Source organism: Rhinatrema bivittatum, chromosome 5, assembly GCF_901001135.1.
Source record: "Rhinatrema bivittatum chromosome 5, aRhiBiv1.1, whole genome shotgun sequence".
NCBI classification, from domain to species: Eukaryota; Metazoa; Chordata; class Amphibia; order Gymnophiona; family Rhinatrematidae; genus Rhinatrema; species Rhinatrema bivittatum.
This window is the reverse complement of record NC_042619.1, coordinates 191,465,755-191,493,622: the sequence shown is the minus strand read 5'-3', so window position 1 is coordinate 191,493,622 and position 27,868 is coordinate 191,465,755.

Genomic DNA, 27,868 nt, shown 5'->3' with positions numbered 1-27,868 from the left:
CCTTATCCTGGCTTACAATATCAGTTGAATTTGAAAGTAACACTACTGTTCCCTCAACAGTCCCTCATTAGTCAATGTTGGAAACGTAGTATATGTTATGTTTTTATTTGTATTGTTATTTTAATTATGTATGTTAATTGTGAATCATCTAGACGGTCAGAATTCTGACCAATTCATGGTATACAAAAATGTTTAAATAAATAAATAAATAAAACTCTGATGTTTGGTCAATCGAGTCTTCACCATCCTCTTTGTATGTCCAAGATAATTCTTTGGGCAAGGACAGGTGATAAAGTATAACACATGAGAAGATCTACAATTGGAGGTTCAATGAATGGTGATTATTTTCTTGGAAACTGGATTAGTCCAGCATGTTGCCATGGCTGTGGAGGCACAAAAAAAGCAGTTACCATATGATGTGTGACCACTAGGCATGGAAGGCAGTGTGTTGTGCATTGAGAATGTACAATCAGATTCCTTATATTGCATCCTCTTTTATAGCCAATCATTGGGGTAAGCTGGAAGATGGAATGAAATTGTGCAATTGCCCAATATTTGAAATAATTGATGTGATAAATGAAGACACATAGGAATACTGAAGTACACAAACACAATGGGATTAGGGAGATTTCTCACTATCAGTCAGTAACCAGGTCATCTCTGCATTGTAGGCATGTTTATAAGCAAGTCAAATCACAGAAAAAGGATAACCATTTTTTAAAAGACGAGCACTCAAAAACTTTGATTGCTTAACAAACTCTTGTTTATTAGAGCATAATGCATCCTCAAGATTTGACACACAGGTAAATTAGGTTTCATATGTTAGGTATGGTAACTCATAAAGTGGAGAAGGTTGTTTCTATCTACAGATTTCTGAAACATAATGGAAGAAATGACATCATTATCCCAGTAACAAAATAAATCCAAGAAAGGGATACACTTGTCATGATATCCAGGAAATTGGAAATTATGATCAATAATGTTCAACCAAGAAACAAACTCATGAAGATGGGTTACAGAGGAAGTCCATAAAAAGAACACATCATCATGTGACAAAACTGGTATGAACATGAGATAAGGAGAAACATATAGAAATGATTCTTCAAAGGAACTTACATACAAATTACCTAAACTTGAAACCATAATGGCTCCCATAGTTGTTCTGTGCTTCTAAAAATAAAAAGTTTCTTGAAACTGATTTTTTTTTTTTTTACAATGACTAGTTTCTGCTAATTTCAAAATAGAAAAAGGTGGTATTCATTTTGGCTGTGGACATTTGATCTAATATACATCTTACTGACCAATGTTCTTGTTTAGTGCCTTTAAGTCAAGAGTAACCAACAAGGTCTTTTTGGTTAAAGGAGGCAAGTTATGAATGATGTTAAGCATATGTTTGAAATCTTTTACATAAGAGTGTGCTTGGATGACTGCAATCTGTAAGAATGTATCTACAAAAGTAGATAAAGGTTCTAAAGCTGAGCTGGTTGGGATTCTGATGCACATTTGTTTTGAGACACTGAGAGGTAGATCTTCAAAACATACGCGCCACCAACATGAACAAAAGTACACCAGATTTTATAAGATACGCGCGTAGCCACACGTATCTTATAAAATCCGGGGTCGGCGCGCACAAGGCTGTGCAAAATTGGCAGCCTGCGCGCGCCGAGCCACGCAGCCTGCCTCCGTTCCCTCCGAGGCCGCTCCGAAATCGGCGCGGCCTTGGAGGGAACTTTCCTTCCACGTCCCCCCACCTTCCCCTCCCTTCCCCTATCTACCCCACCCCCCAGCCCTACCTAAATCCCCCCCCTACCTTTGTTGAGCAGGTTACGCCTGCTTGAAGCAGGCATAACTTGCGCGCACCGCCCCGGCATCCCCCGGCACAGGCCGCAGTGCCGGGGGACTTGGGATCGCCCTCCCGGCCCGCCCCCGAACCATCACCATGCCCCTAGACCCACCCCGGACCACCCCCTGCCCCCGGACATGCCCCCTCCCGCCCCTTTTACGAAGCCCCAGGACTTACGCACATCCCGGGGCTTTGTGCTTGCCGGCGGCCTATGTAAAATAGGCACGCCGGCGCATGAGTGCCCTGTGCGCGTAAATCCGGGAGGTCAGTTTTTGACAATGTTACTTGTACTCTTTTCTCTATGGCATTTCACTAGCAAATATTTTTATTTTAACTTTTTTAGAATTGAAATCGTCAAAGTCATATGGCAAAATAGCTTTGTAGCAAGTTTGGATTACGAATACTATATAGGATTATCCCCTGATGCGGAATTTATTCTCAAAACATGGACTATGTTGGGGTTTGCATCTTGATCCAGCCATCATTCTGAGAATCAACACTTTTGGACATGATTGGATAAGTGCTTTTGCTAGCATGTTTAAACACAAATATTTTTAAAAAATACATAATTACGGCCAAATTTATATTCCCCTGACAGGCATAAAAAATGGGTGTTATGCGCGTGGCCGGGCCTTGCACGGACTGTGCACATCTTCAAAGAGGCCCGGCCATGTGCGCAATCCCCATTATGCGCCGACGTGCCGGGCCAAAATAAAGGGCCAGGGATGGGGGCAGGGAGGGGCGGGGCTGGAGGTGGCTGGTACAGCGGCCATTTGCTGCTGTGCAGGAGGGTGCGCCCAACTTCCTACAGTTCCTGTTGAGGAACAAAAGGTTAAAAAAAAAACAAGGATTAGATAAGATAGGGATAGGGAGTAAGGAGGATGAGGAAGGAAGGTTAAATAGGGGGGTAGGGAAGTTTCCTCCCAGTCTGCCGGGAAGGCCAGGATACTTTGCCGCACGGGAATTGCATAAATCCTCCCCCCTCGGGCACGCTGCTCACACATGCGTGCCGGATTACAAAAAATGGTAAATGAATAAACAAATAAAATGAATAAACATTTTTTTTTCATTTGAAACAAACTGAATAAATGACTATGGCCTACACAAGGAATAAAAAAAAAACCAAAACATGTTTTTTGACTCTGCACATGACTATAAGCTTATAAAATACAAAAGACAATTTACAAATATAGGTAAAAAAAATAATAACATATAATATAAAACAGAACTTAAAAACTCTTAAAACTGAAAGTTCATCAAATTATATATATATATATATATATATATATATGGTTTTTCAGGTCAGCTAGTACTAAAATCCTGGCAAAATAGCTAGGCTTGAATGCTTTTCTAAAGTTAGTATAATTCTTTATAAAACAACTATACATAGGTGGTGCACTCCACAATAGTGGTGCCTGATGGGAAAATGTTTCTTAAGTTCATTCCAACCTCATTTCTGACAGCACAGGTAGCTTAAGACTCTGTTGAGAAGATATTAGAGTTATTGAAGAAACATAGGGAATAAAAAAATTAGTTAGATAAGCTGATTAACCTGTTAAAAGAATTTTAAAAGCTAGATATAGGATTTTAAACTTTATTCTAGATAAAATCATACACCAATGCAATTTTTTTCAGAATTGGAGTGACGTGTTCATATTTTTTACACCAGAAATCACTTTAGCTGCTGTTTTCTTTATTGAATCTAAGGCCAGAACTTGTTAAAGCACATTACAAAAATCAATACATGATAGAATTGAACTGTACATCAGACTATGAAGATCATGCATCTCCAAAAAGGGTTTAAATTTAAAATGATCATTACAGTGTAAAAAATACTATTGTTTGAAAAGGTGAGTTTGGCATTTCTCTTTCTCTTGTAAACTCATATACAGTCAGATGAAATAATGTCCATGCAAGCCATAAAATGATTTTTAATTATCAGCATATCTGATTTATGTATTCAAAGCACCTCAGATTTGTTAGTTAAAAATTGGAAGCTTAATCCTAATTTCCTTCATTATCTAGACATGAATTAAAATTGTCTAGTTCCTCTAAGGAATTATGCTAAATATAGGAAATAATTTGAATATCTTCCACAAAGAAGAAATAACTAAAACCTTTATTTTGTATTAAAGCATTCTCCCCTAATCTAACTCTGGTCACCAAGTGAAAGAAATTGATTATATTTGTCTGACAAGACCTGCCTCTGGGAAATACATGCTGTCTCAGATCCTATAATCTCCTGGATTCCAGAAATTGCACTATCCTCTTTTTTTAGCAGTAATTCCATTAATTTACTCAGCACTGTGGTCAAACTTACCTTCCTATATTTCTCATTCTGCTCTTTCCTACCACTTTGGTGAAGAGAAACCACATCTGACTGTTCCCAGTCCATTGAAACCATTCCTGATTCCAAAGAAGCATTGAAAGGTCAGACAGTGGAGCTGGCAGACCCTTAATACACTTGGATGTATCCCATGTGGCCCCTTTGTTAGTTTTGTTAACTCTTCACAAACACAGTCCAGTCAATTAAGCCACATATAGATATCCTGTAATTGAGTTAGCAAATATTTTCCTTTGAAAAAAAGATATAAAATTAATATTCCTTTTCCATAAAAAGATCTGATAATACCAACTTGATGTATACAGTGAAGATCTTCAAAAATGAACACATACAAATTTCCTCTCGCTGCCCCCATGACCATCATTTTTCATGATATATATTATTGACTGCCCCTGTTCCAAAATCTGTGGATCATACAAAGAACAGTAAAGACATGTCTGATTGAACATCATCTTTGTGTGGCCACTAAGAAGAGCCAAACACCAATGGTCCAACACTGCATAGAACTAGGGCAAGATTATCAGGACTTATGATGGAATGTCAGAGGGGAGGTTCAATAAACCTAGAAAAGGGGTACTAGACAGACATGGATAAATATAGAAGATAATTTTGAATTGTTACTTTGGAATTGCTGCATTGGTGAATTTAAATGCTGAGATTGTAGTATAGCTTGATATGATTCTGGCAGATATGAGTATTCTCAGTGGCAGTGGTTGACAAGTTTATTTTTCTGAATAACCTGTTTGGTATAATGGTTGAATAACATTGATCAATATGTGATAGAATGGTTTCTGCTAAAGAGTTATAGTTGTAACGCCCCCTTGACTGCTTACCTCATGGGACTTTCCTGGGTCTGGGACTGACCTGGCATGAGCCCCTCCTAGGGTAGATTCCATAGCAAGAACATTTTTGGCACCTTGTGCCTCCACCTAGGGAAGAAGGTGTTAGTGGGTAGGATTTCCCTCCCTTCACCCCAGGAAAACAAATGGGACAATGAACAAGGCTGGCAGCATGTACAAACAATTATGCAGGTTTATTAGATTATATAGGTATACACATTTCTACATGACTGTGTACATCGCTAATAGGATGTTAATCAGCACACTTTTCTACTTGTGGTTAATAGTCTAAGGCTACACAACTATATATATATTTCTATAAGGTAGCAAGAACTAGGGATGTGAATCGTTTTAGGACGATTAAAATTATCGTCCGATAATTTTAATATCGTCTTAAACCGTTATGGAACACAATACAATAGAGATTCTAACGAGGCGCCGGAACCCTCGCTGAACGACCTCCTGCAGTCGATCTCCTGCCTGCGCCATTTTCCGTACGGAAACGATTCGCGGCGGGAAATCGCTCCCTGACCCCCGCTGGACCTCCAGGAACTTTTGGCCAGCTTGTGGGGGGCCTCCTGACCCCCACGAGACTTGCCAAAAGTCCAGCGGGGGTCCGGAAGAACCTCCTGCCGTCCAATCGTGTTCGTCTATGGCCGCCGCCATTTTTTCGGCGCCATTTTGGAAAATGGCGCCGGCTGAAGACAACAAGATTCAGGAGCAGGAGCCCGTTCCGGACCGCTGCCGTTCCGGACCGCCGCTGGACCCGCAGGTTATTTAACTCATTTGGGGGGGGGGGGTTGGGGGGGGTGGGGGATTTTATTTAAAGGGTCGGGGGGTGGGTTTTAGGGGGTTTTAATGTGCCGGTTTTGCGATTTTTAGATTTTTAGATTTTTAGATTTTTCACGATTTTTCACGATTTTTCACGATATTTTACCCCCCCAAACGGCAACAATACGATTCCCTCCCCCTCCCAGCCGAAATCGATCGTTAAGACGATCGAGGACACGATTCACATCCCTAGCAAGAACATTTAATATTTGGCTGTTTGGGGTTCTTGGCCATCACAGTATACCACCATATGGAATAGAAAGGGTCTATTGAGTTCCTGCTTAATCAAGTGATATTATTATACTCTCCCTTTATCCCCAAGTCTCACTCAATAGAAAAGATGAAACTGGGCTGGTGGGCAGTGTTAACCTGGGTATCCATTTTATCTAAACCACTGCCTTTCCTTGGTGCCACTCCACTGAATGGTCTGTGCCAATGCTGAGGTCCACGCCCTCCTGGGGACCTGACTCCACCTCCTATTCTGTCACTGGGGTCCACGATCTTCTGGGAGACCCAACTCAACTTCATAGTCTGTTGCTGGGGTCCACATACGCCTGGGGTACATGACTTAGCCTCCTGGAATGCTGCTGTGGTCTATGCCCTCCTGGGAATCCAACTGTGCCTTTGGACCTGCCACTGGGGTCCCCTTCTTTCTGGAGGACTCAAATTGGAAGGGAGAACAGTACCAGAGGTTAAGATCCTCCAGGATCATCCAAAAACCCATGCTATGGTTCAGAATCCTCAGGAACAAAGGAGAGGGGGAGGGTAAAATGAACCCACTTTGACCCAGAGAATGAGTACCAAATTAGAATACATGAGCTGGATTCAAGGCTAAATTTGTCTCTCCATTGAGGTCTGCTCCCCCCCCCCCTCAGAGGAACTGGAGGGGGGAAGTACTGCCCAGATAATATAGAAACAATGTACTAGCATCTGAAAGAAACACTAAGCATTCTGGTCTGTGTCACAGGTGTGGGAAGCCATGGCACTATAATAAAGAATATAGGTTCCCCCTGGCCACATGAGAGAGGTGGGGACCTCCCAAATCCAGAGGAACCATGGAGGATCTAGAAAGTGGGAGCACATATATGTTGATAGCACTATATGTTGATAGCACTCATTTACCCCAGAACCAATCCAATTAGGCAGAAGACCTTATGCCAGAGGGGTTAGTGGGGCCCAAAATAACTGTCCCAATTTGAATTGAAGGGGTGTTCACCCAAGCCTTATTGTATAGTGGGTTCCTTGTATACCAGAGCTTCTATGATGCTAGGTTGTCGCACATCTCACTGTAACCATTAGGGATGTGAATCGTTTTTTGACGATTTAAAATATCGTCCGATATATTTTAAATCGTCAAAAATCGTTAGAGGCGATATATAATAAGAATTTCCCCGATTTATCGTCAAAAATCGTAAATCGGGGGAAGGGGGAGGGCGGGAAAACCGGCACACTAAAACAACCCTAAAACCCACCCCGACCCTTTAAAATAAATCCCCCACCCTCCCGAACCCCCCCAAAATGCCTTAAATTACCTGGGGTCCAGTGGGGGGGTCCCGATGTGATCTTCCACTCTCGGGTCATGGGTGCGTTGATAGAAATGGCGCCAGCGCTACCTTTGCCCTGTCATATGACCTTTGCCCTGTCATATGACCTTTGTCATATGACAGGGCAAAGGTAGCGCCGGCGCCATTTCTATCAACGCACCCGTGGCCCGAGAGTGGAAGATCACACCGGGACCCCCCCCCACTGGACCCCAGGTAATTTAAGACATTTTGGGGGGGGGTTCGGGAGGGTGGGGGATTTATTTTAAAGGGTCGGGGTGGATTTTAGGGTTGTTTTAGTGTGCCGGTTTTCCCACCCTCCCCCGATTTACGATTTACACGATATTTTAAAAAAACAAAAACCGCGACGATCCAATTCCCCCCCCCCCCCCCCCCCCCCCCCCCCCCCAGCCAAAATCGATCGTTAAAACGATCGATCACACGATTCACATCTCTAGTAACCATTGCAGGGACTGGAGCTGCATGGCTTTCCATATGAAGGCTTTATAGTAGTTACAGTGGAGTTTCCTCAACACCTTATTGGGGGAGCCCAGCAGCTAGAAGCTTTGATGCTGGTATGTCCAGATTCCCAGTCTGGAATCCATATCTCAGTAGTATTAGGTACCAATTCACACATTTAGCTAATTGGCACAGCATGCCAGGAGGCAATGGGTAGCCAAGACTGACATCCCTCCCCAGACATATTGCTCTTACAAGCATACTTTGTAGGGGGACAGAACAGAAATGAGGTGCTGGATTTAGTGGGGGAGATACGGCAAAGAAACAAAATCCCTATTGAAATACCCCCAGGAGTATGAAGGAGTTAAATAATTACTTGACAGTAAATGCAACATTTTCACACCACACAGTGAAAATTGAGGCCCCAGCAAAGGACCAATTTCCTGCAGAGTTACTGGTGCAGAATGGTGTACTACTAACTCTAGATGAGGGACAGACACAGAAAGTGTTTGTTAGGCTGAAGAATGAGTCTAACCACTCTGTCCAGTTACCCCCAGGGATCAGAGTGGCCACAGTGAGTTTAGTGGAGGCTGTGCAGAGAGTAAAATCTAATGGGAGGTATACCAATACTATTTACCTAAATGATTTCCATTTTGAGAAATCCCCAATTCCCCATCTTTGAAGGCCAGACTACAGCAAATATTAGCACAACATGCTAGCATATTCTCGTGGTCTGAGTGGAATGTAGGGTGTGCAAAGGGTGTAGAACACCACACTAGTTTTACAGATGACACCCAATTCTAGGAAAGATCAAGGAGAGTAGCCCCAGGTGACTTAGCTTATGTGAGAATACATCTGGAGGAACTCAGGCAGGCAGGGATTGTCACTTAATCACATAGTCCTTTTGCCTCCACCACTGTAGCTTTTAGGAAAAATGATGGGATGGTAGGACTGTGTGTTGATTACCATAGCCTAAATTCCAGGACCACACCTGAAAAGTATAGACCACAAGCTGAGGATAATCTTGATTCTCTGACTGGAAGTCAATTGTTCTCTGTCCTGACATACGCAGTGGGTATTATCTGTTGCGCTCGTCGGTCACAGACAGCTGTGACCTCTCATGCTCACCTCTTTTTTCCTGAACCATCAATCACTGGGAGAATGGCAACCTCTGCCAACCAATGCCGACTTTTCCGGCATCCACAGGAAAGTGTGGGCACTGCCGACTGCCATCTTACTTCCGGAATCACCTAGGCACATGTGTGCGCAGGTCCTCCTTATGTGTACGTCATGGCAGGAACCTCGGGGGCATCCCCTCCCGATGACGTCTGAACCGCTAGTGTACTTATACTGACTGGCCCATTGCTAAGACGAGTTAGCAAGGAGTTCTCTCGCTTGTTAAATCCGCTCTAACTTGGATCATCTGTTTCAGACTCTCCTCCTGGCATTCGGACGGTCTGAGTACTCACTCCTCGGGGGCTCTTCTGCATCTTGTCTATCTGCTCTTCAGATGGCCCTCCTGCCTGGGACTTCCTGACCCGGTTCTCAGGCATCTCTGCTGGAAACTCCTTGTGTGAGTTCATTCTCCAACTTCTTCAACTTTACTGAAGACTCCACGGTGTACCCCATTCTTCGGGCCACTACCATTCTTCACTCTGTCTACTCTACTCATCCTGTGCCTCAGGATATTGTTCCAGCTATACAAATTCTATGACCTGGTTCCTGTATCACAAGACCTTTGCCTCCGTGGCACATACAGTACAGTTTCCTTGGCATACCCCGTGCTGCGAGCCACTACCGGATCTGCACTCAGAGGTATTTCCATTTGCCTACAGGAATTTCCTGGATACCCAGCGCTGCGGGCCATTACCGGATCTTCTCATCAACATCATCATCTTGACTACTGTATTTGCTCTAAGATTTTGTTTATTGCATTTCCTGCTCCTCGAGTTATGCACTCTCTTTTCTCCCTAATAAAGTCTCTCTCACAGCTGTGTTCTACATCGCTGAGACACACCCACCGATGATGAGACCCCCAGGGTTCCTCCCTGTGGGCGGAGACATCTCTCACCTCAGCCCAGGATTCACAACTTCATCAAAACTATAACAGATTGCTAACTCCATGGACCCGGCTCAGCTCTCATCCCTACAGACCATTCCTGGCCTGGCACAACATCTTGCTGAACAACAATGGACACTAGAGACTTTGACTGACGCCTTTAACCAGGTAAACTCTCAGCTGAACTCTACAAGAATCCTGACAAGGCTCTCTCCTCTCCTTTAGTGATGCCTGCACTTCTCTCCGTACCCTTGCAAGTGCCTACACACTTTACAGGTGACCCCCTGTTATGTAGGGGCTTTCTAAATCAGTACTGCATGTACTTTTCACTTCATCGTACCTATTTCCCAGATGCAGTCTCCAAATCTACATACATTCTATCTCTGCTAGATGTAAAAGCCCTGGCCTGGGCTTTACCTCTCTGGGAACGTAGTGATCCCATACTCCAGGACTTGACAGGATTCTTCACACTCTTTCGTTCAGTATTTGACGATCCCGCCTACAAGACTGTCGCTGGATCCACTCTCCTGCACTTGCAACAAGGTACCAAACCTTTGACAGATTGTGTTATTGAGTTTAAAACCTTGTCCTCGGAACTACACTGGGACCTGGGCTGTTTACGGGCCGTCTTCCTGGAGGGTCTCAACACTCGCATCAAAGATGAACTAGTGGCACACGAACTCCCCAATACCCTAGACTCTCTCATCAATTTCGTTGGATGAATCGATCAACGCCTGCGTGAATGCTCACAAGAGGTAAAGAGTTCTAGGAAAATGTCATCGGGAGTTTCCCATCCTTGCCCAATGCCAGTTACTCTGACCACTTCTACACCTCAGACTGAGGAAGAGGAGCCCATGCAACTAGGACGGAGCTACCTTACATTGAAAGTGAGACATTATCGAAAGAGTCTTGGCCTCTGCATGTACTGCGGACAACCAGGCCACGCGATACCTTCCTGCCCCATCTGTCCGGGAAACTTGCATATGTAGGATCCGCTGGAGGACTCTTCCTAGGTCTAACTTCTCCATCTTCTCAACTGACTCTTCCAGTCTCTATTATTTCAGAGGCCCTCAAATTCCACACGCTAGCCCTAGTAATTCCGGGGCAGGCAGGGATTTCATACTATGCCAACTCGGAGAGCACCTATGAATTCCTACAGTTTGGACATCCACACCACTACTACTGTCATCCAGACACAGTGAGCCCTTACCCAGTGAGGTCTCTTTTACTTCACCTCCGCACTGGATCTCTGCATTCCAAAACCATCACATTTCTACTCCTGGACAAGGCTATTCATCCGGTGGTACTTGGGATACCATGGCTTCAAGTTCACTCACCCCAATTTGATTGGACTACCATGGAGCTTTCTCAGTGGGGAAAATCCTGCCATGGAAGATGCCTAGACGCAGTGACCCCTATGCCTTGCCTGACCACTACCACCTCTCTTCCAGGCCTACCTCCACAGTATCATTCCTACCAGGATGTGTTTTCTAAACAAGCGATGGATACCATCCCACCTCACCGGTCCTTTGACTGTGCCATCAACTTAGTATCAGGCTCCAAACTGCCTAATGGAAGAGTGTACCCATTTTCTTTATCCGAGACAAAGGCTATGTCTACCTACATCCAGGCAAAGGGGTTCATAGGGCCTTCAAAGTATTCAGACGGAGCTGGATTCTTTTTTGTGGGCAAGAATGACGGATCCCTTCGCCCATGTATAGGCTACTGTGGGTTGAATGAGATCACAATAAAGGACTGCTTCCCACTGCCATTGATCTCTGAACGTTTTGATCGGCTCCAAGGAGCAAGAATATTTACAAAGCTGGATCTCAGAGGAGCATATAATCTTGTTTGTATATGCTGGGGTGATGAATGGAAAACAGATATCAATAACCGCGATGGCCATTTTGAATACTTGGTCATGCCCTTTGGACTCTTATAACGCCCCAGCAGTATTCCAAAACATGATGAATTAAATCTTCAGAGACAGGTTGTATGATTGTGTAGTAGTATATTTGGATGATATACTTGTCTTCTCTTGTGATCCCCATACTCACCAGTTGGACATTTCCAAGGTTCTTCAGAGACTTTCCACCAGGAGTCAGTTCCATTCTTAGGATATGTCATGTTCATCCAGAGGTTCCAGATGGATCCTCAGAAAACTAAGCGCATTCGGGACTGGCCTCAACCTACGGGTTTAAAGGCCCTATGGTGCTTTCTAGGATTTATTAACTACTATAGGTCATTCATTCATCCCTACTCCACATTGACCGCGCCTCTCACCTCCATGACACGCAAGGGAACCAATCCCTCTCAGTGGTCCTCTGAAGCCGTAACAGTCTTCCAGGAACTCAAAAAAAGCCTTCCTTTAGGAGCCATATCTTCTCCACCCTGAGCCTCGATGACCTTTCGTAGTCGAGGTAGATGCCTCGGACATTGGAGTTGGCGCTGTCCTCAGCCATCACAGTGATACTAATACGCTCCACCCATGCTCTTTTTTCTCTCAGTGTTTCTCCCCTGCTGAGCAAAACTATGGAATAGGAGATAAAGAGTTATTCACAATCAAGTTGGCATTCGAGGAATGGCGCCCAAGGCTCGAAGGTGCTCAACACCAGACAACGGTTTTTACTGACCATAAAAACCTCGAATATCTGCGTCATGCACAACGCTTGAACCACAGACAAGCTCGCTGGTCGTTGATTTTTAACAGATTATAATTCCTTTTGAAATATTGCCCAGTAGACAAGAACACCTGCGCAGATGCTCTCTCCCGCTCGTTTACACCAGAAGATATCCCAGACACCCCAAGGATTATCATTGACCCTACTTGGGTGCTCTTCTCAGCCACACACACAGTGCCGGTTGGAAAAACCATGGTATCCCAGGCACTCAGGAGAAAGATCCTCAGATGGGCTCACAACTCACTTCTTGCTGGTCAGCCTGGGCAATCCAGGACTCTGTCCACCTTGGAGAGATATATTGGTGGCCTTCAATGAAAGAGGATGTCCATACCTATGTAAAATCTTGTGCTACTTGCTCCAGACATAAACTACCTACTGGTCATCCCTGGGGCCTTCTCCAACCTTTGCCCGCTCCTAGCGAACCATGGACCCACATATCCATGGACTTTATCATTGATCTCCCTGTGACTAGTGATAATAACACCATATGAGTCACCGTTGACCAGTTTTCCAAAATGGCACATTTTGTGGCTCTACCCGGACTACCTTCTGTTCCTGAACTTGCAAAACTTTTCATCCGTCATATATTACGTTTACAGTGCATGCCAAAGCACATACTCTCTGACTGAGGAGTACAATTCACAGCCAAGTTCTGGAGATCCCTCTTTAAGAAATTTGATATTTCTCTAGACCTGATTTCTGGCTATCACCAGTAAGCCAACGGACAGACCGAAAGGATGAACTGCACTTTAAAGCAGTTTCTCCGGGCTTATGTCAACTCAAGACAGAATGATTGGGCCAAACTGCTCCCCTGGGCAGAATTTGTGCTGAATTCATACCCTTCAGCTTCCAGAGGGAGGCTCTTCGCCCTTTCAACTTGTCTATGGTCACCAGCCTTTTACCCCCATTACCTATGCCCTTATCAGTGACCCCTCCGGCTGCTCAAGCTTCAGCACAGAGTTGCATCAGCTATGGGAACACATAAAAGGACTTCTTCAAAAGGCTGGGCAACAAGCAAAGATGTTTTATGATGCCCATCACAGAGCAGCTCCACAACTACAACCCGAGGATAAAGTATGGCTAAGTACCTAATTCATTCATCTCAAATTGCCTTCAGTTCGATTTGCACCTCAGTATATAAGACCATTTCCTATACTATGTCGCCTGGGTCCAGTCATGTACAGCTTGCAGTTACCATCATCACTAAAAATCCACAATGCCTTCCACATTTCTCTGCTGAAACCGCTCATCTTATCCAAGTTTTCAAAGAAGAGCCACAGCCCCTCTCTGTGGAGGAAGCCATTACCTACCAGGTATATGACATCCTAGATGTGCAGAGACATGGGAGACGATGGGAATATCTTATTTCCAGGGAAGGATTTGGACCAAAGGAAAACAGCTGGGAACCCGCAAGTAATATTCTTGACAAAGAACTAATCAGGCAATTACATCTGGTTCACCCCAGGAAGCCGAAACCCCCGGGGAGGGGCCCTAAGAAGGGGGGTACTGTTGTGCCCATCAGTCACAGATGGCTGCGACCTCTCATGCTCACCTCTTTTTTCCTTGCACCGTCAATCATTGGGAGAATGGTGACTTTCCCGGCATCCCCAGACAGCATGAGCGCTGCCGACCGCCATCTTACTTCCAGCATAACCTAGGCATGCGCGCCTGCAGGGCCTTTTTATGTATACATTATGGTGGGAACCTCGGGGGTGTCCCCTCCTGATGACGTCAGCACTACTAGTGTACTTTTACTGACTGGCCCATTGATAAGATGAGTTAGCAAGGAGTTCTCTCGCTTGTTAAATCCACTCTAATTTGGATCTTCTGTTCCAGACTCTCTTCCTGGCATTCAGACGCTCTGAGTACCGGCTCCTCAGGGGCTCTTCTGCATCTTGGCTATCCGCTTCTCGGAGGGCCTTTCTGCCTGGGACTTCCTGACACGCTCCTCGGGCATCTCTGCTGTGTGAGTACATTCTCCAACTTCTTCAACTTTACTGAAGACTCCATGGTGTACCCCGTTCCTCAGGCCACTACCATTCTTCACTCTGTCTACTCTACTCATCCTGTGTCTCAGGATATTGCTCCAGCTATACAACGTCTATGACCTGGTTCCTTTATCACAAGACCTCTGCCTCCGTGGCACCTATTGTACAGTTTCCTCAGAATAGCCCGCGCTGCGGGCCACTACCGGATCTGCACTCAGAGGTATTTCTATTTGCCTGCAGTTATCTCCTGGTGTACCCTGCGCTGCAGGCCACTACCGGATCTTCTCATCTACATCATCACCTTGACTACTGTATTTGCTCTAAGACTTTGTTTATTGCATTTCCTGCTCCTCGGGTTATGCATGCATGCTCTTTTCTCCCTAATAAAGTCTCTCTCACAGCTGTGTCCTACATCGCTGAGACATGCCTACCGACGGTGAGGTCCACGGGGCTGCTTCCTGTGGGCAGAGACATCTCTTACCTCGGCCAGGGGTTCACAACTTCATCAAAACTATAACATTACCAAATACCCATGAGCGAGATTGACAAGGAGAAAACAGCATTTATATGTCCACTAGGGTTTCACCAATTTAACCGTTCTCATAGTGGATAACACCTTGAAATCGTCGGTTCAGTGTGCTGTGGCATTGAAAAAAGCAAACAGAATGTTGGGAATTATTAGAAAGGGAATGGTGAATAAAATGGAAAATGTCATAATGCCTCTGTATCGCTCCATGGTGAGACCACACCTTGAATACTGTGTACAATTCTGGTCGCCGCATCTCAAAAAAGATATAATTGTGATGGAGAACGTACAGAGAAGGGCTACCAAAATGATAAGGGGAATGGAACAGCTCCCCTATGATGAAAGACTAAAGAGGTTAGGACATTTCAGCTTGGAGAGGAGACGGCTGAGGTGGGATATGATAGAGATGTTTAAAATTATGAGAGGTCTAGAACGGGTAGATGTGAATCAGTTATTTACTCTTTCGGATAATAGAAAGACTAGGGGGCACTCCATGAAGTTAGCATGGGGCACATTTAAAACTAATCGGAGAAAGTTCTTTTTTACTCAACGCACAATTAAACTCTGGAATTTGTTGCCAGAGGATGTGGTTAGTGCAGTTAGTATAGCTGTGTTTAAAAAAGGATTGGATAAGTTCTTGGAGGAGAAGTCCATTACCTGCTATTAGGTTCACTTAGGGGTAGATTTTAAAAGAAGCGCGATCAGCCTACTTTTGCTTGCGCATCAGACTCAAGCAAAAGTACGCTGGATTTTAGTAGATACGCGCGGAGCCGCGCGTATCCACTAAAATCCCTGGATCGGCGCGCGCAAGGCTATTGATTTTGTATAGCCGGCGCGCGCCGAGCCGCGCTGCCTAACCCGTTCCCTCCAAGGCCGCTCCGAAATCGGAGCGGCCTCGGAGGGAACTTTCCTTTGCCCTCCCCTCACCTTCCCCTCCCTTCCCCTACCTAACCCACCCGCCCGGCCCTGTCTAAACCCCCCCCTTACCTTTGTCGGGGGATTTACGCCTCCCGGAGGGAGACGTGAATCCCCGGGCGCCAGCGGACCTCCTGCGCGCCGGGCCGCAACCTGGGGGCGGGTACGGAGGGCGCGGCCACGCCCCGGACCGCAGCCACGCCTCCATACCCGCCCCCAAAACGCTGCCGACACGCCCCCGAAACGCCGCGACGACCAGGCCCGCCCCCCGACACGCCCCTGACACGCCCCCCTCCGAAAACCCCGGGACGTACGCGAGTCCCGGGGTCTGCGCGCGCCGGTAGGCCTATGTAAAATAGGCTTACCGGCGCGCAGGGCCCTGCTCGCATAAATCCGCCCGGTTTTGGGCGGATTTACGCGAGCAGGGCTCTGAAAATCCGCCCCTTAGAGAATAGCCACTACCATTAGCAATGGTAACATGGAATGGACTTAGTTTTTGGTTACTTGCCAGGTTCTTATGGCCTGGATTGGCCACTGTTGGAAACAGGATGCTGGGCTTGATGGACCCTTGGTCTGACCCAGTATGGCATTTTCTTATGTTCTTATGTTTACTTTCCTAGAAGCCTCTCATGAGGAACTTTGTCAAACGCCTTCTGAAAATCCAAATATTCTGCATCTACCAGTTCACCTTTATCCACATGTTTATTAACTCCTTCAAGAAAGTGAAGCAGATTTGTGAGGCAAGACTTGCCTTGGGTAAAGCCATGCTGACTTTGTTCCATTAAACCTTGTCTTTCTATATGTTCTGTGATTTTGATGTTTAGAACACTTTCTACTATTTTTCCTGGCACTGAAGTCAGGCTAACTGGTCTGTAGTTTCCCGGATCGCCCCTGGAGCCCTTTTTAAATATTGGGTTTACATTTGCTATCCTCCAGTCTTCAGGTACAATGGATGATTTTAATGATAGGTTACAAATGTTTATTAATAGGTTTGAAAATTAATTTTTTAGTTCCTTCAGAACTCTGGGGTGTATACCATCTGGTCCAGGTGATTTACTACTCTTCAGTTTGTCAATCAGGTCTACCACATCTTTTAGGTTCACCATGATTTGATTCAGTCCATCTGAATCATTACCCATGAAAACCTTCTCCATTACAGGTACCTCCCCAACATCCTCTTCAGTAAACACCGAAGCAAAGAAATCATTTAATCTTTCCATGATGCACTTATATTCTTGTCTTACATTTAACTTGCCAACGTTTATGCTTTATCCTATTTTCTTCTGTTGGATCCTAATGGGGCTGCAGACACTTCATTAACACCTTCCCCATGGTACCAATCAGTATATCAGGTGAATAGGCTGGCTGTCCTACCTAGGGCAGAATCCCTGCTACCTCCTGCAGAGTTTTTCATTCACTTCATAATAGGGCCTGTAATGTTTCTTGCCAAGTATTAGGAGGCTGGGATAGAATATCCACCCTCCCACTGGATCTAAGGGGAACAGACATTTTACTCCCCATAGTGACTAAGGGAACAGATAACTCTTCTCCCAGGAAAACTGTAAGGGGTTATATGTTAGGATCTAAATCCATAGCGCAAGTACAGTAAACCTTTACATTCCCCTGTGCATCATCATAAAATCACCCCTAACATATACTTGCTCAAACACCTGGAGATCTTCTAGGTCCTGCTCAATAGCAGCTGACTCCTTGTCCTTGGGGACACCATTCACCAACATAGCCCATGACAAGTTAACCCTTTCACTTCTACACCAATTTTTCACCACCAATACATCCTTAGCATTCATTTTTCCCCAATCTGCCAGTCCTGTTCACAGAAAAAAAAATATCAAAATTTATCAAATTGATTCCAGTGGTGCATCCAAAAATGTATGTAACACCCCCCTTGACTGATTACCTCATGGGACATTCCTGGGTTCGAGTCCGACCTGGTGGGAGCCCCCTCTAGGGCAGACTCCATCGGTCTTCACATTCTTGGTACCTGGTGCCTCTACCTGGAAAAGAAGGTGTTAGTGAGTGGGATTCCCTCCCTTTATTCCAGTAAAAGGGGACTGTGCACAAGGCTGGCAGTATGTACAAATATATACAGATTTATTAAACTATATAAGTGCAAACTATATAAGTGCAAACTTATCTACTCATGGTAAATAGTCTAAGCCCACACAACTATAGACAATTCTGCAAGGTAGCAAGAACATTTAGTATTTGGCAATTTGGGGTTGTTGGCCCCAATAATATACCACCATATAGAACAGAAGGGACCTCTTGAGTTCCTACTTAATCAAGTGTTATTATTACGGATGTGCATTCATCTAGGATAAATTAGACAATTTCAACAAAATTGTCTAATTTGTCCTGTTTCGTCCACCCTTGAAAAATGAAGGACATTTTCACGGTTAACGTGCACTAATGGGGTTAGTGTGCACTAATGGGAGTTAGAGCGCTAACATTGAAATGTTAGTGTGCACTAACAGGGAGTTAGCAAGCTCTAACCTGAAATTCAGAGCGTTCGAATAAAAAGGTCTGAACCGCGGGAAACCAAAATTTCTCATTGCGGGCCAACAACGAAGACTGAACCGAAAGGTTCAGCCAAAGCACATCTCTCATTGTTATTATCCTGCCCCTTTTTTCCCAAGTCTCACCTATGTGAAAAGATGCAACTAGGCTGTTGTCCTGCTCTGATTGACTCTTCAGAATGAGCACGGATCTTTTAAACATTGTCAGGCCGATTCAATAAAGCGTGCATAAAAATATGTGCGTCTAAACCGGGCACCTGTTTTCTACCATGCGCACATTCACCTGTCTTGGGTGCTCAGTGCAATAGGCAAATGAGTTGCTGAGCTAAAAAGGATGAAATTGCGTGCACATGGGCCATACATGGCATCGGGCATCCAGGAGACTTATGTTCTTATGTTCTTTGTGCAGGTTAGGAAAATGAATGCTCAGTTTTATGAGTGCCCATTACCTAAGCTAACCGTCATCACAACTTTTTTATTTCTTTCATGTTCCTGTTTTCTGTTATTCCTCGTACTTGGTATCTCAGTGTATACAAGTATTTTCTGATTTTCTGTTAGGTTTTGGGATGACATAAGACTTAACACCAGCTCTGGGGCTGGCATTAATTTTTGATGGTTAAAATGTATGCATCAGATGCATGTTGTATTTTTTTACTAGCTAATACATTCATCAAAATGACATTTACGTGTGATGAGCGCTATTAGTTGCACGCTGGTTTGGACATGCATTTTGGATGTGCTGATTTCCTTATTGCATCAGGGGTTATGGATGCACGCCCAAAACATGCATACAACCATGGGTTAACCTGTGCACTAGCCTGAGCACACAACATTGATATGACTCCCGTCATGAAGGTCGGTATATAAAAATAAATAAATAAATAAATAAATAAATAAATAAATAAATAAATAAACATTGCATCAGCCTGAGAGTTGCCTTTGCCTATTTACAGATACAACTTCATAGTGGAATGGAAAAGCGGCGATGCTGTTTGTGAAAAATCCAGCCCCCTGATGCAGAAAGAATGTGCTGAATTGCAGACAAGTCAGAAATAAAAACTATGTGGAAGATTTGAATACCTACGCGTGGGCGTAGATTTGTACCCAAAATCCGGCACACACAAATCTATGCCCAATTGTATAACATGCGCGTGCAGCCGCACGCATGCTATAAAATCCGAGGTAAGCGCACGCAAGGGGGTGAACACTTGTGCACCTTGTGCGTGCTGAGCCCTAAGGGAGCCCCGATGGCTTTCCCTGTTCCCTCCGAGGCCACTCTGAAATCGGAATACTGAGTTAGTAGCAGCAGGTGGGAAGAGCTGATGGTCACATATAGTCAAAAATGCCATTAGTCTTGAAGGGAGCCCCACTCTATCACAGAGAAAGGCTCAAGTTTTTCTACACGCCTAGAGAAGAGGTTGTGATACCACTATCTGTGGGAAGTTGTCCTTCCGGACCTGTTTTAACAGATTAAGTGAGGTACTACCCCACCATACAATTAGGGATGCATGTGGCGTATAATACAAGGTCCCTCCTATTATATCCCTAATATGCCATAACAGGCAAGCCAGGTTATGCAAATGAAGATTCGGACAGTTTAGGCCTCCTTTAGCCATGGGTTGTATCAATGTTGTGAGCGCTATACGGGCCTTCTTATCCTTCCAGAGAAACTTATGAAACAACGTGTTCACAGTCCCACAATCCTTGGCCTTCAGCCACAGAGGGGTCTTTTGCATAACGTACAGCCATTTGGGAAGTATCATCATTTTTACCAACTGTATCCTACCCAATATGGAAAGGGGCAGACCCTGCCATTTACAGAGCATCCATGTCATGGCCTATACCAAAGGCTATATATTCACCCCATAGAAGTCTGTCAGCATCGCCGGTATTTTGATGACCAAATAGTTCAAGGTCTTATCTACCCACTTCAGCGGAAACGGGCCCTTCATATTGCCTTCACCCTGCCGCCCACATCTAGAGTGTCCGATTTATCACGGTTAATCTTTAACCCTGCGAAGCGACCATAATCATTTTGGATGTCTAATAGAGGATGCAATGACCTCTGCAGGTTGGTGAGGAAGATCAGTATATTGTCCGCAAATGCAGCTACCTTAAACATCTGTGCCTCCTCCCCAAATCCCCTTATTTCAAATGTTTAAGCAATTTTCCTAAGCAGCGGATCAATGGATAAAATGTACAGTGGGGTAAAAGATGTCACCCTTGCCGGACTCCCCGCCCTATATGAACTGCCTCTGATTAGATCCCATTGGCCACTATATGAGAGATGGGATTATTATAAAGTAAGGATATATAAGTTAGGAAGTTCCCCCATATCCCGTAGCATTGTAGGACAGAAAAGAGATAGGACCAGGCTACCCGGTCAAAGGCCTTTTCTGAATTAAAGCCTATAGCCAAGGCTGATGTTTTTAATGAGAGGGACGAGGACATAGCGGTTAGTAATCGTATAATATGCCCACATGCAGGTCTATTTTTTAAAAAAAACCCTACTTGGAATTCTGAAATAAGCTGCGGGAGTGAATGATTAAGCCTATCTGCTAATATGTTGGCTAATAGTTTGAGGTCACAATTTAATAAGGATATGGGTCTGTATGAGCCGGATAACAAGGAGTCCTTCCCCAGTTTCAGAAGTACAGTAATGTGCGCCATATTAAATTGTCTCGGTAAGTGTTGAGAGATGTCCACTTTATTGAAAAATTTAGTAAGTGGGTCAGCGAGATGGTACTGTAATATCTATAAAACTCAAAAGAAAAGCCATCCGGTCCAGGAGCTTTCCCTGGTTTACTCATAGATTTAGTATTCAGTATCTCTAAAGGCCAAAGAGGATGATTTAGAAATGCCAATTGGGTAGTCAAAAGTGAGGGGAGCTGTAACCCTTGGAAAAAATATTCTCCTCTCGAGCACCTCCCACCGCTGAATATTTTGAATATTTGGCTGAATATTTTGAAGTCCTTGGTTTGTGTCATAGACACAAACCAAGGACTTCAAAATATTCAGCCATTAATCATGCCATTTATACATAGCATTTCATTTATTTGTATACCGTTTAACCGTTTATTCTTTCCTATCTCTTCCTTCTTATCCGAGTTCTGCTACCCTTGTTATTTGTAACTGCTCCTTCGGTCACCACAGTTCTAGTTGATGTATTTAATGCACTCCCGTTTCATGTAAACCAGCAAGATATGTGCTCATGATTGCTGGTATATAAAAACCTTAAATAAATAAATAAATAAATAAATAAATAAAACCGTCAGTGTACAAGTTCTCAAAGAACCACTGAAAGACCTCATAGACTTCTTTCCATGAGGTCACCACTTGACCAGTAGTGGTTTTCATGGCTGGGATAAATGTTTTCTCCTAGTGTGAGCGGACTAGATTTACCAGGTGTTTACCTGCTTTATTGCCAAAATGAAAAAAATCCCTCTCTACAACTTGAAATGCCCTCTATGCTCTCTGATGCAGAAAACAGTTAAGTTCACTTAGAGCATCAAAATATTCTTTCCTCATTGCTTGGGTGGGACATGGAATCATATTCTGTTTAAGAATTCCCAATTGAGTTTCTAATTGCAAAATATTGTAATTTTAATTTTCTCTGGCATGTCGCTACATAGGAAATAATTTCTCCTCTTAGAACTGCTTTGGCTGTTTCCCAATACAGTTGGGGGTATTCTACGTGTTGATGATTAAAAGTGTTATACTCTTCTCATTTCTTTTGAAGACAATTCTTAAATTCCAATTCCACCCTGAGAAAACTGGGGAAGCGCCAGAATTTCTCACTGGGTTCCTTTATCTGAAATTGCAGGTCTATCCATATAATAGCATGATCAGATCAGTTTATGGACCAATAACTGCTGTGTTAAGAGCATGAAATCCATCCCTGGGTACTAATATGTAATCAATTCAGGACATTGATAAATGCACTCTCGAGTCATGGGTATAGTCTCACTCTGTAGGGTGTAAAGTATGCCAGGAGTCCTGAAGGGAGAATTCTGAGCATAGAAAGGGGACTCCTTTTCCCATGTGATTGGAATGAATATGTCCCTCAGGGGACTTATCGAGGTTAGGATTGGCGATGAAATTAAAGTCCCCTGCTACAATTATGTAACCTTTAGCATGCTCCACTAACTGTGAAATAATATAAGTATAAAAATCATGGGAGTACGCATTAGGAGCATATATTTATTTATTTATTTATTTTTAATTTTTATATACCGGAATTCCTGTATACAATACAAATCAGTCCGGTTTACATGGAACGAAAAGATAGCCCTGGTCTGGGAAGTCAGATCAGGGTTTTTTTACAAAGAACATTGAACAATAACATATAATACATTCATAATACAAAGAACATTGAACAATAACAATAAATCCTTAAATATTTTCGTAATTTAATTAAAATTAGGCCAATGGCATGTTGAACTTAAATTAAATGTAAGGTAAATTGAAATTTAATTTTGCATAAAATTGCATATTATTAACTGTAACACAAAATATTCCCAAGTTCAATCAGGATGCGGCGCTTATAAACAACACATTGTGATATCTCTGCCCATGAGACGCTTATAAACAACACATTGTGATATCTCTGCCCATGAGACTACCCAGAATCATTGCCATCCTGCCATCAGGATCCACAACCATGTTTGAGACCTTAAAGGAGGCATCTTTATGAATTAATATGGCTACACCGCCTTTCTTCCCCTGCACTGGTGAATAGAAATAGGAGCCTACCCAGTTACGCTGTAGCTTTTGACTTTCTACTGCTGTAAGATGTGTCTCCTGAATGCATGCTATTGTGGGGTTCTTTTTCTTAAGTTGTTTTAGGATCTTATATCTCTTTGTAGGGGATCCCAGGCTGTTAACATTCCAGGAAATGATTCTAGTGCGATCTCCCATGTGAGTTTTTGAGAAAGGCAATAAACTGTACGATCAATAACATATGCCAAAACATAATTACATCAGGTTTTAGCCCATTTCCTTGTGCAGTGAGAGACATAGAACACATATGCCAACTGTTATGCAGTGAGCATACTACTCTTTGAGATCTTAATCGAAGCCGAGGTCTAAGTCCAAGCTTCTGAGGTACCCAGAGCAAAAAGAAATGACCTTCCATTCTACCTATGTGACACACGTTCCCTCCCTCCCCCCCTTCTCCCCCCCTTTTCCTTCTCCTCTCCCAGCTCCCGCCCCCTTCCATACAACATTCTCTCTTTTCTCGTCAACCATGCAAATCCAGTAACGTCTTGGTTCCCCAAATATGGGGTTGGAGATCACGCTTTTCTGTGGTCGGGTGCCACAATCTGATTACCTGCATCTCCCTGCTGCATCTAGGTTGTGCTTTTCCCAGCAGTCTGTCACAACCCAACCCGCCAGAGTCTCCAGATATCTGGACCCACTAGGCTGATGCAGTTTCAAATGTTTACAAAAGTCTCCTGTAAGTCACGGGCAAGCCATCAGAGGTTCTTCCCCGGCACGGGAGATGTTCTGCTGTTATCACATCCATCCACTGCACGGGAAGGACGCCCATCCTCCCGGGCACTCTCTTACACTAATGGTCGATTAAGTAAAGCCTGAACCCCGACTGTGTTTTGCAGGATGTGCACATTTCCCCCATTATGTCTCAGTTCTTATCTGTCGGGGTGGACGTTTAAGTTGAATAAAACAGTCAAAACCATACACCATTATTAATCCCCTCCGTTTTCCTTTCTCCCAGAGCCAGCGATTTTTTTCCAGCGTTACAAGTTAGTATTGTGTCTCCGCTTCTGGCTTTCTCTCAAAATTTTGAATACTGACAACAGAAACTAAGTCTCAGAACAGGAGAGAACTTGAAGCACTTTCTAACTATATTACACAAACACTGGCCTACCAGCCTAGAATGCATAGTTCAGAACTGCTGTACTTATTTATTTATTATTTTTTAAATAAGAACATAAGAACATAAGAAAATGCCATACTGGGTCAGACCAAGGGTCCATCAAGCCCAGCATCCTGTTTCCAACAGTGGCCAATCCAGGCCACTGTTGGAAACAATACCGACATTCAATCTGAGATATCACATCGGTTTACATTCAGGTACTGTAGGTATTTCCCTATCCCCTTACAATCTAAATTTGTACCTGTTGGTGATGGGAGACGCACGGAAGCAGACACATCAGGCAGAGATCTTGGGAAGGCACTCTGAACTAAAACGGGTGCACTTCTTTTATTGTCCTGGGTTACATCTCATCAGAGTAAACATCATACCATTGGTTACAACACTGCAGGATATACAGCTGCAAGGCTTATTATGCTATGCGCATGATTAACTCATGTTATTATCTTTGTCAAAGCAAGCAAGCATTCTGTGTTTACGGCAAAGGTTGTTTGTGAAGCCGAGAAGCTGAGATAAGAAAGTACAGAGAGCTGAGGAATGCTAAAGCAGACAAGCTCAGCGTGGTATGCCAGCCCTGAGCAAAAGCCTTTTATTCTCCACATCTCATCCTTTCTTTTATATTTTACAGGAAATCTTTACGTTGTGTTTTAGGTATAAGTATGTTAGCCAGGTTGGGCAAGTATTGAATACAGCAGCAACAACATATTAGAATGAAGATACAAAGTAATACAATGGGAATTATCTTTCTGAGACCTGCCATGTCGGGGATCCAGGACCGTAGCCAGTCCCAAGGGGACTGGAGTTCGTTATCGGATAGAGGGCAATCGGCTATTAGAGTCTCCATCTGCTCAATGGTGTGTGTGAGGTTAGCTTTATAATCAGATATTTATATACAGCAATGTGAACCAATCAATGCACATACGCCTCCCTTTGAGGCTAAGATCATGTCCAAAGCCTGGCGATTCTGCAATACTACTTCTCTCATTTTTGAGACTTCTTCTGTGAGGAGTTTTATGGATTTAATCATTCGGTTGAATAGGGCTGTGGTCCAGTTGGCAAGGGTGCGTAAATCTCGGTAGTTTAGTGCTGCCCCTAATGGGGGAAGCAGGCCCCTGTAAACCATCGTGCCTGTGCCTCGCTCAATTGGGTTTTGAACTGACTCTCTCCTGTTTCTGATTCTACCCTTGGGCAATTTGGTAGTAGTATAAAAGGATGGCATTATGTAGCCTAGAGTACATCTACCTGTCCATCTTGTAGGGATTCTCATATATGCCCTGCGTCCACACAACATCCAGATGTTTCCCAACAAATTGGTGGATGTGTTTTGCTTGTTTTGGGTTTGTTTTACCATTTCTGCTATTGAGTTACACAGATTGAATCCTCCTGTGGCTGTGGATGTGGGGCAACCCTGTCCAACTGGGCACCCTGTGAGCTGATAATTACACATATATTTTGTGAAATTGTGCATGTGTTCAGTAATGGTCTCATCAAGGAAGGGTTTTTTTTCTAGACATGTTGTGTTGCAGGATGAATGTTTGATTGCAATATGGGTATTTCCCTACCCTGGGCCCTGTGCTACTGTTATTATTATATTCCCAACAAAAGGTAGCGCTCTCTTGTATTCTACTACCCAAATGCATCACCGTGTAATTAACTGGTGAGTTTATAAAGACCCCATTGTCCCACGGGTATGTAGTCCATCCTGATAGGTTAAAGGGAACTGCATGCATCAATAGTCCTCCTCTAGTATGGGTTGGCATGTGCATGCAAACCCAACAATCTGTTTGGTTCAATAGTTGTGATAAGTTCTGTGCATCGGTAATGTACATATTGGTTTGCCATATTCCTTGTTCAGAGATCGCCATGGCGAGAGGGAGAATGCAAGATAAGAAGATGCACATCACAATTGTCAATGAATTGGCATTCAAGCAAGAGAATGCAGCAAGCAAAATGTTCTCTGGAGTTTTTTCAAGTCCCTGCTGTTCTAGGAGCTGTGTGGATTGGGTGGATAATGCCTTAATTTGTCCCCAAGTCATCTGATGGTGCTGGCGAGGAGCCCGATCTCGATCCTTCTGAGGGTTGTGAAGACTCAGGGAGAAGTTTGGAATCGGATTTTTCAGGCCTTGGTGCCACACAATCTCTCCACGGCTTAATGCATTGACTCGGAACCCAGACTGGACCTGAGAGAGCAGGCACAGCAGCATATCCTCGTCCCCATGTTAACAAGGGGACGAAGCCATGCCAAACAGGGTTATGTAACATTCAATACAAAACTGATGGTTGTGGATTGCTAATCCTGTTCACAAAATGATTGTCCACAGCTGTGGCCTGATTGGAATGTGATATATTTAAATGATTTAAGGTAAACAGTACTTTGTTCAGCCATTCCTGTTTGGAGGGGAGTCCAGCGGCATTTTCTGCTTTTTGTTTGTGTTTATGAAGAGCTGTCTTAAGAGTGAGGTTGGCTCGCTCCACAATAGCCTGTCCAGTGGAGTTGTAAGGGATGCCAAATATGTGTTTGATGTTCCATTGTTGACAAAAGTCAGCAAAGGAATGGCTGCTATAAGCAGGGCCATTATCAGTTTTTAAAACAGAAGGCATCTCCATGACCGAAAAGGTTCTTATACAGTGATTGATAACATGCTTGGTGGCTTCCCCTTTTTTAGGGGTGGCCCATAGAAAATGCGAAAAGGTGTCAATGGTTACATGTAAAAATTTCCAGGGGGAGAAAAGAGGATATTAAGTAACATCCATTTGCCAGATTTCGTTAGCATTAAATCTGGCAAATGGATGTTGCCAGAAGGGGCAGATGCAACTTGGGAACACTGGGGGCATTGCTGCACAATGGCTCGGGCTTGGTCTAGTGGAATATTAAATTATTTAGCGATGGACTTAGCATTCTGATGAAACAGGAAGTGACGCTGAGCACTGCCTTTTTAGTGGCTGCATCGGTGATAGCATTGCCTTCAGATATTCACCCAGGGAAAGGCTGGTGGCTTCTGATATGGGCGATGTAAAGCTGGTGTGTGCGACCTTGGAGGGCTGATTGTAGTGTCAGAAAGAGGGATAATAGGTTATCATCTAAAGAAGGGGTTACATAGACTCCAGGAAGAATGGAGTAAGTTCCATAAATGTCGTAGTCAAGCTTTCAGTAAGGTGTATCAATTTTTCATTCCTCGAGGCCTAATTGTGATATGTGTTCCTTATGGTTTCGGCTACCTAATATAGTAAAATAGCATAAATTCAAATTAATCATTTAAAGAAAAAGTCATTTGCAGTAGGCTGAACCACAAACAACAAGTATTTCAGACACTACCTTAATCATATGTTACACAAGACTGACACATATTCATCCATCCTACAAATATTCATTCATCGTCTTCTTGACATCAAGACAGACAACAGATAACAC